Below are 14,274 nucleotides of genomic sequence, written 5' to 3' on the forward strand. Positions count from 1 at the left end.
AACTCATGTTCATAATCATGTTCTGAAAGTTCCTTTCTCCTTTTAACATCATACTACAACTTGAGCAGATTTCCATGGTGATCCATCAAGGCTCATGTCATTCTTTTAATAGCAGACCTGTACTTCAATGTCTGCTGATTCCCAATTTGTTCAGTCCTCTCTCATTGGATATTTGGGTTATTTCTATAAACAGTTACGAGGAGCATCCTGGTTCATACATTCTTACGTACTGGAGCAAGTCTCCACTGGACCACTCCTAGAACTGAAATCTCTAGTCAAAGGTGTGTGACAGTTTTAAGTGCTACACTCTAGGAAAGTAAGAAACTACAGTAAGACTGAAGAACAGTAGCCTGATTAGTTGTTGAAAAGGCTGAGGGCAGTTAGTCGTGAGGGCTGAGATGGGGAGGGAGTTGCTGTATGGCAGCCAGCCTCAAATTTTCAAAGAGTTGTCCTTCAAAAGCAGAATAAGATTGACACTTGACCCTTAAACAGTGTGGGGGTTGGGGTGCCCACCCTCCACACAGTCAAAAATCCAAGTATAACTTTTGAATCCCCCCAGACTTAACTACTAATAGCCTACTCTTGACCTTACTGACAACGTGAACAGTTAACACATATTTTGTATGTTATATGTATTATTTTTTTTAAGATCTGTTTATTTATTTCAGAGAGCAAGAGAGAGCATGCATGCTCATGCAGCAGAGGGAGAGAATCTCAGGCAGACTCGCCATTGAGTGGGGAGCCTGATGTGGGGCTCGATCCCATGATCTATGAGATCACGACCTGAGCCAAAACCAAGAGTTGGAGGCTTAACCGACTGAGCCACCCAGGCGCCCCTGTTACATATATTACATACTGTATTCTTATGACAATATAAGCTAGAGAAAAGAAAATGTTATTACGGAAATCATAAGGAAGAGAAAATACGTTCATAGTAACGTACTGCAATTATCGAAAAAAATCTGCATGTAAGTGGCCCCCTGTAATTCAAGCCGGTGTTAATCAAGGGTCGTATTTTATCTGTTAGGACCCCAGGAGGCAGAATATGAGCCATGAATGCCAGGGGAGCGGGGGAGGAAGACATGGTACCAAAGTTTGACTTCATATACAACTTCCTTAGGCTTGGAATTAAATGAACTCACAGAGTACCGAGCGCCAGCCGGAGCCTGCTTTCATGGAGCTTACACTTCGGTGGGGAAAATGGAAAATGAAGAAGTAAATTTGTAAAAAAAAAAACAAGGAATTTTTCCATTACAGTCAGTGCTCATGGAAAAAAAAAAAGTGTAAGATGGTAGTGAGGGGAAGGGAGGGGGGCAAGAGCATTTAATAGGATAAACAGCAGACGCCCCGAATGAGGAATAGGCTGCCTTGCTAGGAGGTAGAAAGGGAATATATTAATGTGCACGGAGGATTAAATCATGGGATCTGCAAAGTCACTTAAAGTCTCTTTCCACAGAAGGTATATTGATGTCATCCAAACAAAAGGTATTTACAAGGGCTCAGATTCTTCCCAAGTATCAAGTTTTACTGTAGTTAAACTGGACGCTTACGTTCATGTGGGGAAGATTGTGAGGGGGGTTGGAAGATCTTCTAGAGGAATGAAAGGTCTTCAGACATTGGGCTGTGTTCCCCGGTAACCGTAACTTCAGGCTGATTTTGCCCTTGAGGTGCAGCCTTCACAACGACCAGGGGCCTGTCTGAGGCACAAAGCACAGTGCTCGCTGCTCACTGGTTGGAGAGACCAAGCCGAAAGCAAGACAAGACAGGTCCTGAAGCAGTAATTCAAAATCTTTCTCTCTTTCCCATATGAGTCATTGTTAGTCAGAATATTACCTTTGCAGAGAGGCTTAATTCCTTTTAGACTTTAAAGCGATACTTCCTCTTGGCTGAGGTGTAAACTTTGGTCTCAGAGGACATAGTCTGTCAATTCTTTGACCCTAGGACCGTGGCCATTTGTTTATTTGCATGACAAAGAGGTCTGTTTGGCCTTTCAACAAATAAAAACAGACATATAATGCCATTCTTTTTTTTTTTTTTTTTTTTAATAAGTACCAAAATAGTTCTCCTGTGAACTGCAGAGGAAGGTGGAAACCCTGGGGCCTACTCTGGGGTTGGCTGTGCACGACCTCTAAGAAGTTTCCTCTCCGTACTGAACAAGGTTATCTAGATAAACAAATGTGAAAGTACATTAGGGGGCTTTAAAGGATAGAAAAATGTAGGCTACAATAATATGAACTATGTCGTTAAGAGGTATAATACCATCATTATAAGATTCTGTTGGGGAAGGAGGTAAGGGAGAAGATTCACATGAATGTTATGAGAAATGCCAGAGAGCGAGGACGAGAAGTTTTAAACTTTCCTAGGAATGTAGCCAAAGTGAGAGATAAGGGGTCTAGAGATAGATGTCTCTGTGAATTGATCACCACGAATCCCAGTAGGTCACAAAACCGAAGTGTGTGTCTGGGCCACTGCAGCCAAGCCTGCCCGACCTTCCGGGGACAGTCCCTCGGCGTTGTACAGTCCCCCCCAACCTTGCCCTACACCCCCAAGAAAGACAGGCAGAGAGATTGGGCACAACCCAAGGTTTCCATTGGCACCAACCTCAATGATTTACAGGCCTTTGTGTTACATCTTAAATGTCTTCAGATTATGAAATTATTTATAGCTCGATGAATACATATCTATAACCAAGAAATTCATCAGAGACTCTATCTGCGTGAACAGAATCAAGGACCCAGGCAAGCTCTCTATCTTGTAATTACTGGGCTTCCACACTGCTTCCTGTTCGTATCCGGAAGTTGAATTTCAAGTATTGCTTTTCAGACTTTATTTGGGACCGATTTTAGCTCCGCTTTCCTTTCTCCTGCCTCTGCTGGCCATCCGCCATCAGACTGCACAATGCCCAGCTGGCCCCTGGCAGATCTTGGGCCCAGGTGTGAAGTAGCTGGAGAAGCATTTCAAAGCCAAGAAGGGAGTGATTTCATTTTCCATTGACACTATGCAGAAATGAAGGGGATTCAAGTGCCTTCAGAAAAGCTTCCTTCCAGTGAGTGGAGTTTTGGGGGATTTCCAGACATGCACTGCTTTTATTCTTGGAAGCATCATTGTTGCTTTCCCCCCCCTTCCATTTATATCCCAGGAACTGATTCAGAAACCATAGAAATTGGATTTGGAATCGCTGAATGCTAGCAGACAGCTGACTGCTCTCTTCCCAAGAAATCCTGCCAGCCGGGTGAGGGTATCAAGTGGTGCGGGCCTCTGGGCTGCCCTGCTCGGGCCTCTAACTCCACCGACTTGCATCTTACAGCAAAGTGCGCTAGAACTCAAGTGTTTGGCTTCATTCTTTAGACAGTTTGTGGTTTGGGCTCCATCAACCAGGGTATGATTTGCAATCCACAGTAACCGGTTTCGGAGCAGCTACCCAACTAGGCAGGTTTCATCTTGCTTGCTTGCTGCAGTTTTTGTGTGTGTGTGTGTGTGTGTTTTTTTTTTTTTTTTTTTTTTAGACTTGGCTTTAAGTTTCCTGAGCCTTTCAGTGACCACTGAATCGGACAGGATCCGGGCAGGACCTGTCCGCCTTCCTGAATAAAGGGCAGCGACGAATGCATTTGTAGGTTTAAATTTGCCCCACAGGTGGTCTAAAGATCCTTAAAATATTGTTACCTATCCAGATCGGATAAAATCCTTCAGAAATGAATGCCTTGCCTTGTGTCAGTGAGCTGGGCTTTACCTCAGGAGTGACTGAGTTCAGGTAAATCAGTTAAATTAAGATAAGATCAAAATAGATGAGCGTGAACCTGAGAAGCATTTTGGAGCCCTTTATGGTAGAGCGCTCTCCCATAAAAGACCTGGTCTTTCATGTTAGCAGCCCACCAGGCACGTACCAGATAAATAGCACATTGAGGAGGGCTTGGGATGGTGCCAGTGAAAGGAAACGGTTTTAAAACAGGAAGGAGGTGAATGGGATGCCCCTGATTCTATGTTCCTCGGTGCCAGGCATTGTGCAAAATGCTCGTCTACGTTATCTCACCTCACTTGAGACCAGCCCAGGGCTGAGGTTAGGCTGGGGATACAGGAGCTGGGAGAGGTTGAGGGCTGGGCTTGGGGTCTCATGCTAATGATGCCTGACAGCTAGAACTCTAACTAGAACCAGGTGACTGGTGCCAACCCCCGGGCTCTCCAGCTGATCCGCGCCCGACATTCGGAGGCTGTCGGGCAGCAAAGACCATTCTGCCTGATGCCCAGAAGCTGCCTTTTATGGACTCTCTCTCAGGTTGGAAAAAAAAAAAAAAACAGCACAGGAGGAACAAGAATTTAGTCTGTGCCCTACAGCTGACTCCCCAGTTTTCTAAGAAAAACACCTTCCCAGAGTGATAATTTCCTTTCCTCTGCACCTTATGGATATTCATGTCGGTGTCCACACGATTGTAAGGGTGGTGCAGTCATGATGTTTTGATGGCTCCTTCTCAGTGTTCTTCCTTCATCCTGGCATTTCCGTGCTCCCAGTGCAGCAAAGACATTGGTGCCCCGCGTCGCGGGGGACGGAATCTCGGGCCAACCGTGGGAGCACAACAACCAGGCGACTGAGGCAGCTGGTAGGAGGGGTCTATCCTCAAACCCGTAATTTGGGGTCAAAACAAACAGATGATTAGCTGGGGGTTGTCACTTTCAATCAAGGGCTTTAGCATCGTCTAGACATGGCCTCAGATCCTGGGGGCTCCCTGGCAGGCTCTGTGGCAGATTGGGGGGAGGGAGCAGGGAGGAAGGGCTACAGCAAGTCCCAATCAGAAAGCCAGGCCGCCCCGTCTGTGCATCAGTAGCCTCACCTGAAAAGGGAGAGGGTTTTCCTAAGTGCTTCTCAGGCTTGCTATTAGAATTGAGAAAAAAGAAACAAGGGGTGTGAAGACTATTTAAAATATGGTATCTTCATGATCTTTGGAGAAGCTCTGAAATTGCTGTCCACGGGGGCTTTTGAAACTGGCCAAGGTCACACGGGCACTCAGTGGAAGATGCAGCATTGGTGTTGTCTCTTGACCTTCGCTTTTCACTCCTTACCTGGGGCACACTGCTCATTATACCCCAGAGCCTTCCAGTCACACCACAGCTGTGGAAGTACGCAGATTCCAGCCTTGGTCTCATACGATGGGACGGAGAGCTTGAGATAGTCATCAAAGGGAGATAAAATTATGCTAGAGAGAATCCGGATGTCCCATGTAATTTTCCATCCAAACGAGGACACTCTGAAGAGTGAAAAGTGAGAAACTGACCAGACCCTGGAAGCACAAGCATGAGGAAGACTGGACAGGTGGAACAGTGCCTCCTGGGTACCGCAGAAAGTGTTTCAGAAGTCAAGTAGGAGGGGTGTCTGGGTGGCTCAGTCGGTGAAGCGTCTGCCTTTGGCTCAAGTCATGATCTCTGTGTCCCGGGATCCAGCCCCATGTCATCTCCCTGCTCAGCGGGGGTCTGCTTCTCCCTCTGCCTGTCACTGCCCCTGCTTGTGCTCTCTCTCTCTCTCTCTCTCAAATAAATAAAATCTTTAAAAAAACAAAAAAAAAGTCAAGTTGGAAAGAGGTTTCATAACTCAACCTCCAGTTAAATAGAAAGTTCACCGCATAAGAACAACTCATTACATACACATTCTGACTAATAGTGAGACAATGCTGATCACCACTACTAACTCCATCCCATGGATGACTGAATGATAGTGTACGTGCTTAATGTATAGTGAGCATTCAGGAAACATGTCAATCCCGTAAAAATATTTCCTAGTCAAATCACTAGCGCCCAGGCAATTTCCTTATTTTCCAAGTGAAATACACAGTTGAAAACACCTGAGAGCTCTCACTTTCCCCATGTGTTTACAGGATGGTGATTTTAGTTGCATGTTACCCCTGAAATAGTGGGGAAAGTCTTTGGTATATATAAGCATTATGTTTTTGTCCTGTAGATAAGTAAATCACCTTCTCCCCACATTCCCAATATTTTTTTTGATGGGCCTCCTCCAATAAGAAATCGGTAAGTGCAGGGGGGTGCGCCTGGGTGGCTCAGGCGTCTGCCTTCGGCTCAGGTCATGATCCTGGAGTCCCAGGATCCAGTCCCTCATCCGCTCCCTGTTCAGTGGGGAGTCTGCTTTTCCCTCTGATCCTACCCCCTCTCATGCACTCTCTCTCTCTCAAATAAATAAAATCTAAAAAAAATCAATAAGGGGAAATTCATTGAAAGCTTCGATGACATTCACTATTGACCCAAAAACATGGCTCAGAAATCCAACTTTTGTTCAACATTCTTGCCCCGGACGTTCACAGAGCTTCCATTCTAAAGAAATATCCCTGAATATGTAGTTTTGACAAAGACCCCAAGGTGATTTGCTAAGAAGCAGGGAGGACTGTTTGGGCTCTGTGATTTTTGGATGTAAGTTCGAGTCCTGTTCAAATGTCCACAGACCTCCAGAAAGCAAGAACACACGCTTTACTGCAGTGGCCCTGGGACTACCTAGGGAGCTGTGACCAAATCCCAGACCCCACCCTAACATTCTGGTTTCCTTGGTCTGAGCACTGCTTGGAAAGCTCCCAGGGACTCTAGCGTGGATCCAGGGTAGGAAACTCTGCTCCAGAAATGTGCTACTAATATCTTCGATCCTTTTTCTCTGCACTTACTACCTTCTCTTTGATTTAAAAAGTTAAGACATGGCCATTCGGGATTATTAGAAAAATACAGAAAAGCATGATGTAGTAAATAATAACCACACGTATATTGTTATCCAGAGACACGATTACTGACATGTTAGTGTGTATCATGATTTTTACTCATTGACAAGTATATGCTGAGATTTTTCTATGCCATTTAATATTTTTAAGAGATACATGATTGTTGGAGGACTCAACTTTATGTGCAGTAATTTATTTAATAGTTCCTTAATATTGGACATTTTACGATTTTTTAAAAAGGCTATTTTTAAGAAACCTAAATTTTTACTTTTTTTAACTTTCAAGAAACCATTGGCTTTGATGGAATCGGAGAATCCATTCTCTTCTATAGTATCCATGTCCAATAGACTGGAAGTATTAAAGTACGCGTTTGTGGGTTTTTTTTTTCCTCTGGAATTCCCAAACAATGAAATACAGTGTTACAACCTATGTAAAATATCTGCTTTTGAGAGAAGGACGTTGCATAGAAATAATGAAACATCACCATCTTTTATTTATAATTCTTTAAGTTCACATGAAAAGTTAAGATGATTTCAAAAAAATGCCTTAAGCTAAAATATCACCAAGACTCTACTTAGACAAAAGTACAACAGAAGTGTGTTAGACACTTTACAGGCATGATCTCTTTTAACCCCATGCTAGGTTTGCAAAGAAGGATTTTACCTGCCAGGATTACTGCTGAGCCATCGTGCATACTGGCAGCATAAAGCAAATATTTCGTCAGTGGTTGCTATTTAATAAATTCTGTTTGACAAATATGCATTGTCCTGTATCACATTTAAGAAGTTATATCTATTGGCGTGCCTGGGTGGCTCAATCAGTTAAGGGACTGACTCTTGATTTCAGTTCACGTCACGGTCTCAGGGTCGTGGGATTGAGCCCCACGTTGGGTTCTACACTCAGTGTGGAGTCTGCTTGAGATTCTCTCCCTCTCCCTTTGCCCTTCCCCTCTGCTCGTGCTCTCTCTATCTCTCTCTAAAGTAAATAAACAAGGGGTGCCTGGGGGGCTCAGTCGGTTAAGCGTCTGCCTTCAGCTCAGGTCATGATCCCAAGGTCCTGGCATCGAGCCTCACGTCGGACTCCCTGCTCAGTTGGAGAGTCTGCTTCTCCCTCTGCCCCACCCCCTTCTCGTGCTCTCTCAAATAAATATTTTTTAAATAATAAATTTTAAAAATCTCAAAAAAAAAAGATTCTATTTATCATTACCTAAGATTTTAACTATTCTATCTTCCAATAAACCCTCTTTGGCCATCTATGTGTAGACAGACAAGCCAGGCTGGAGGGCGGGGACCTGTAGTGTGCTCTCAGAAACGCCAGGAGCTCATCCTGTCCATGGCCCTCCTGCCAGGGAGCACGGCACCTGAACTCACAAGAGAGACAGCAATGTGAGAGAGACACTGGGAAAGAACAGCCCATTCTGGCCCGGGTGGATGGCCCTGGGTCCATTCAGGCTGGCAAGAAACAGAGAGATTCCTCACTTGTATCCAGCCACCCAATTAGAACACTGACCTCAGCAGTGTCTGTACATCCAGAGCTCCTTAGACCACTTCTCAGAGCCTGATGAACACTTAAATTGCCCAGGATTTTGTTACAATGCAGATTCAGAGACTCCCGGGGAACCTGAGAGTCTGCATTTCTAACAAGCTCCAGATGAAGCTCATTATGGGAAGAGTTAGGGAGATGATAGAGCCTTATCTCTTATCAATCATGAGATTGATTCTATAATCAGTCAGGAATGGGAGAGTGACTCACAGACCTCCAGTCTCCAGGGTTTCCTGGAAGCCTTCTCAAAGGTGGAGACTGTTGGGAATCCATCAGCACCTTGGCATAGGGTTGCTGGAACAGCAGGGATGCAGCCCACCACAGGCTTCCCTGTCACCCAGAAGTTTCCTGCAGAAGATCAGGTTGCTGCTATGGAGCTTTGAACAAATACTGACCTGGTAATTTCTGTACAACAGTCCTGTCAATTACATGGAGAACTTACTGTGTGCCCATCCCTCTGCTGTCTGAATCCATGACATGCCAGTGTCTTTGCTGGGTAGCTGGTTGGGTTGGCCCCTGATTGCAGAGCTGGAACGAGGAATGACATCAGTAAACTTTATAATCCTCAGAGCAATCATGTATTGTTATAATTTTACATTTTAAAAGACAACAGGTTATGGGGGCGCCTCGGTCGCTCAGTCGGTGAAGCATCTGCCTTCGGCTCAGGTCATGATCCCAGGGCCCTGCGCACGCGCACACACACACACACACACACACACTTCCCAAGTAACGTGGATAAGCATCTGAAGTTGGAAACAGAAATATTCCTAAGTGAAGATTCAGTGTTTTTTATTAGCTTACTCAGTTAGGAATAGGGGGCAAAACACGTGGGTCCGTAGTTACTGTTATAACCCTATTTGTTTGACACCTGAAAATGTATCTTAATTATGCTAGAAAAAAAAAGATTACCATAGGAAAAGGAAGACTTGGCAGCACAGTTGATCCCCTGATATCAGGCTCTGGAAGAACTCAGGCATTTCATTCAGTCTGCTTGTGCTCTAAGGCAGGCGATTGAGATTCCGGAGCCTATGCTATACTCAGTACCCCACCACCCCACCCCACCGCACCGCCCCGCTGGGAAGCCCTCCAGAAGGAGTCCAGTTATACCAAGCATTTCATCTTTTGCAGGTAACTTAGTGAGGGGCTGTGAGGGCCCTGAGCCAGATCACATTATTCTGGCCTCCCCCTTCCTCCTGTCGAGCCCCCTGCACAACTCCATTCTGAAACCCTGAATTCCTGACACGGGATTCTGTTCCACCAGACAGCTTTCCTAGAATTTTGTCAAGTAAATTTTCAATTCAAGAATAATGTAAAGTCAGGAAAGTCCACAGATCAAAAGTGTGCAATTGGACAAATTTCACTAACCAAACCTCCCTTTGTAACCAGCATCCAGATTCGGTCTTCGAGTCTCCATCTGGGATACAGTAATCGCTAACACTGATGCAAACTCTATGGGTTAGCTTTGACTATTCTTGAATTTTGTATAAGTGGAATCATCCAATATGTACCCTCATGTGTCTGACTTCTTTCACTCAACCTTGTGTATTCAATTCTGTCCATGATGTTCTTTTTTTTTAAATTAAATTTAATTTTATTGTGTTAGTCCCCATGCAGTACATCACTAGTTTTTGATGTAGTGTTCCATGATTCATTGTTTGTGCATAACACCCAGTGCTCCACGCAGAATGTGCCCTCTTTAATACCCATCACCAGGCTAACTCATCCCCCCACCCCCCTCCCCTCTAGAACCCTCAGTTTGTTTCTCAGAGTCCATCGTCTCTCATGGTTCGTCTCCCCCTCTGATTTCCCCCCCTTCATTTTTCCCTTCCTTCTCCTAATGTCCTCCATGCTGTTCCTCATGTTCCACAAATAAGTGAAACCATATGATAATTGACTTTCTCTGCTTGACTTATTTTACTTAACACAATCCCCTCCAGTTTTATCCATGTTGATGCAAATGGTGGGTATTCATCCTTCCTGATGGCTGAGTAATATTCCATTGTATATATGGACCCCATCTTCTTTATCCATTTGTCTGTTGAAGGGCATGTCCACGATGTTCTATGTAACTGTTTCGCTCATTGTTAGGTGTACAGCTCATTCTAAGGGAAGACCACAAAGTGTTTATCCATTCTACCATAGACAGATATTTGGGGTGCCTCTCTTCTTTTGCAGTTATGAGACTGTGATATCATCACATGTGTCTCTTGGTGTGCTTTTGTATGCCACAGTGGGGTACCTATTGTGGAATGCTGGGTCCTAGGGTATGAATTTGCTCAGCTTTAGTAGATATTCCCAAAAAGTTTTCCAAAGTGGTTTTAGCAAACTCTATTCCACCTGCAGTGTTTAGAAGTCTCAGTGGCTCTGGACCTTCCCCAAGACTTGTTTTGTCTGACTTTTTCATTTTAGCTGTTCTGATGAGTGGGCTCCCTGGAAATCTAATGACGAAAATGAATATTAATCAGCCTTCTTAAAAATTAATTTTCTTAAATTCATAAATACAGTCTTTCAAACCTAGGAGGCAGCATGGGTCCTTGAACAGCGTATGGGTGTGTATGGAGTCAGGCAGAAATGGGCTTGAATGTTGCTTCTGCCTTTTGTCAATTGAGTGTCTCTAAACCTTGGTTTCTTGTTTGGTAAAATTAAAATAAAGGACGGGATTGAGTGAAGATTAAATGACATAATGTCTAAAACCAGCAAAGCCCTAAGGCAGGCTAGAGTCAGTAATGGTTTGTTGTTTATACCCCCCTCCCAACAGATTTTCTTTTTTTTTTTAAAGATTTTATTTGTCAGAGAGAGCACAGGCAGGGAAGAAGCAGAGGGAGAGGGAGAAGCAGGCTTCCCGCGGAGCAGGGAGCCCAACGCGGGGCTCGATCCCAGGACCCTGGGATCATGACCTGAGCCGAAGGCAGATGCATAACCGAAGGAGCCACCCAGGGGCCCCCATGGATCTGATTTTAAGTGATAATGAAGAGGAAAATTACTTCTGACATCTGCAGTTAGTGTAATTAATCAGTTGCTCGCAATAAACCCTAAAAGATTGCGGTATACACCTCCCATATCAATAACTTGATCATTTAGCAAGTCAACTTCAGAGGGAAATGATCTGCTATTTTGATTCAAATGGTTTATAGAGTGGGATAGGTAGAGTATGGTTAAAGGTTTTCTGGCTACCTTCTTAGATCAGTAAGTGGCTGTTGAGTGGATGGGAGTGATGTGATCTATCAGAGTATCCAAAGAAAGATGTGCAAACTAGAAGAGAGGAGCATTTCCTCTGGGAAAACCCATACTTTCTAACTCCCACATTTGGGAAGCATGTTACAGTTAAGCTGCAAAAAACAAACAAGGCAGCTCATCTAAACGGAAGAACTTTTGGGCAGAGCTGCTGCAGTGGCTGGGGGCGGGGGGAGGAAGGGGAACATTCAATCCTAGGAGAGCTAGGGCAGGCCTGGAGAAAGGGCTCTGAAGGAGCCGCGAAAGCCCTCCGGGAACGGGGCCCTGCCCTAACTGGAAGAGCTCCATAGAATAACCCAGAGGAGCCCCAGCAGGCATCTCGCTATGAGTCGTTTGCAGACTGATTTCTCAGACTCATCCGTAAGCATTTTGCAGAATGCCTTCAACAGAGTGTGAAGGAAACTCTTGTCTCTTAAGGTTCCCATTGGTGCGTATTTGTGCTTGTGAGTGATACGGTGGCTGCAGAAAACCACTGATAAAGTATGTTTGAGGTCTTGGAAATTTCAAAAGATTGGATTTTGCAGACAGGAAAACTGAGCAGGTATTAGAGTCAGGACCTCCGTGCTAGTGCCAGGGAGTCAGAGGTTAGGGTCTATGCAGACCTAGGACCTGGAGAAAGGAGAAGAACAACAGGACCTAAATATGGACGGGCACCATCCAGACTCTGCATCTGTAAATCCCTGTTAGAACTGCATTCTAATTGTACCCTTATGGAACCCTCTTACACTGTTGGTGGGAATGCAGACGGGTGCAGCCCCCCTGGAAAACAGTTTGGAGGTTCCTCAAAAAGTTAAAAATAGAGCTACCCTATGATCCAGCAATTACACTACTGGGTATTTGCCCAAAGAATATAAAAACACTCATTCAAAGGAAAACGTGCACCATTATGTTTATAGCAGCATTATCAACAAGAGCCAATTATGGAAATGTCCATCGACTGATGAATGGATAAAGAAGATGTGATATATAGAGAGAATGGCATATTACTCAGACGTCAAAAAGAATGATATATTGCTATTTGCAACAACGTGGATGGGGCTAGGGAGTAGTATGCTAAGCAACGTTAAGTCAGTCAGAGAGAGACAGATACCATATGATTTCACACATACATGGAATTTAAGAAATACAACAGATGAACATAGGGGGACAAAGAAAGAGAGGTAAACCAGAAAACAGACTGTGAACTGTAGAGAACAAACAGGGTTACTGGAGGGGAGGTGGGTGGGGGGATGGGTGAAATAGGTAACGGGGATTAAGGAGGGCACTTGTTGTGATGAGCACTGGGTGTTGTATGGAAGTGTTGAATCACTAAATTCTACACCTGAAACTAACATTAAACTGTATGTTAACCAACTTGAATTTAAATAAAAACTTGAAAAAATTTCAACTGTACCCTTATATTATCGGTAGCTTTAAAAGTCACGCAAGTTGAATTTTTGTTAATGAATCCTTCATTTGTCTTCATAACATGCTTAGCAGGAAGTGGGGCACCTAGGTGGCTCCGTCAGTTAAGCCTCGGACCCTTGATTTTGGCTCAGCTCATGATTTCAGGGTGGTGAGATCGAGTCCTGCGTCAGGCTCAGTACAGAATCTGCTTCTCCCCCTGCTCTCTCTTTCTCTCAAGTGAATAAATAAAATCTTAAAAAAAAAAAAAACAGCCAGAAGTAAGTTATCCCTTCAGGTTTCAAGCAGAAATGCTGGAGTGTAGGGCCAGTAAGTAACTGAGGAGGCCATCCAAACCCAGGGCGGAAAGAGCATCCCAACCACACCAACGTGCTCACTCCCTGCTGCTTAGAAGACTCATCACCTTTGGATTAGTCATCCAGCAAACGTGTATCAGTCATCAACCTCCCTCCGTGCGTCGGTGACCAACAAGGCATGGGCTGTAGCAAGTCCAGTAGACACCGGGCCTGCACTCCAGAAATCTCACATTCAGTGGACACACAGACAAGTAAATCAGCCATCCACAGCCATAGCCTGAGTCATGGCCACTGCAACCAGGCTGGGAGTCTGGCGGGTCCCTCTGGAAGGCTCCCAGGGAGGACTGAATATTGAAGTGACAGATTAGAAGGCCTCCACGCGTGTTTTCCCAGTACCAAAACTGTCGGGAAAATTGGTCGAGTCATGTCACTTAAAAAACTCCAGCTCGAGTTTTTTAAGTAAAGCTAGAGTTTAACTTTAAAAATACATTGCAAAGATATTTTTATTTTTAACAAATCCTACCTTTCCTCCAAAGTCAAGGAGAAGAGAATAGGGGTCCATCAGGGGATCAAAGAAGCCTGAAACGACTGTCCCCCACCCCCATCCCCACTGCTCATTTTACAATTCCAGTGTTAACTGTGATGCACTGAGTGTCCACACACAGTATCATGGTCTACACATCTCTTTCCCATGAGATCTAACAGAGTGACGTTACAGACTCCGAAGGGGAAGTCAGACCCTCCTGTTCTTTGACACAGTAGGATCTGACGTAAGTGCCTGATACCAACACAGCCTTTCAAGTGTTTAAAAAATATACGGTGGCTATAGTTAATAATACTGTACTATATACTTGAAATTTGCCAGAAGAGTAGATCTTAAGTGTTCTTACCCCCGCTGCTCCCCACAAAAAGCTAACTGTGAGGTGATGGACATGTTCATTAGCTTGATTGTGGTAATCATTCACATCGCCTATTATTAAATCGTCACATTGTACACCCTAAATATGTACACTGTTTTTTTTTTAAAGATTTTTATTTATTCATGAGAGACAGAGAGAGAGAGGGAGGCAGAGGGAGAAGCAGGCTCCCCG

General features: G+C 44.5%; 1 protein-coding gene across 1 annotated transcript in view; it reads left to right on the top strand.

Annotated features, from left to right (window-relative positions):
• EGFR (epidermal growth factor receptor) overlaps nucleotides 1-14,274 on the top strand; it is a 196,196-nt gene that overhangs the window by 98,138 nt on the left and 83,784 nt on the right. The gene's annotated exons all lie outside the window — the stretch shown is intronic.

The sequence above is a fragment of the Eumetopias jubatus genome, unplaced genomic scaffold (assembly GCF_037043125.1).
Source record: "Eumetopias jubatus isolate StellerSeaLion01/CBP00866 unplaced genomic scaffold, mEumJub1_p1.0 scaffold_14, whole genome shotgun sequence".
NCBI lineage: Eukaryota > Metazoa > Chordata > Mammalia > Carnivora > Otariidae > Eumetopias > Eumetopias jubatus.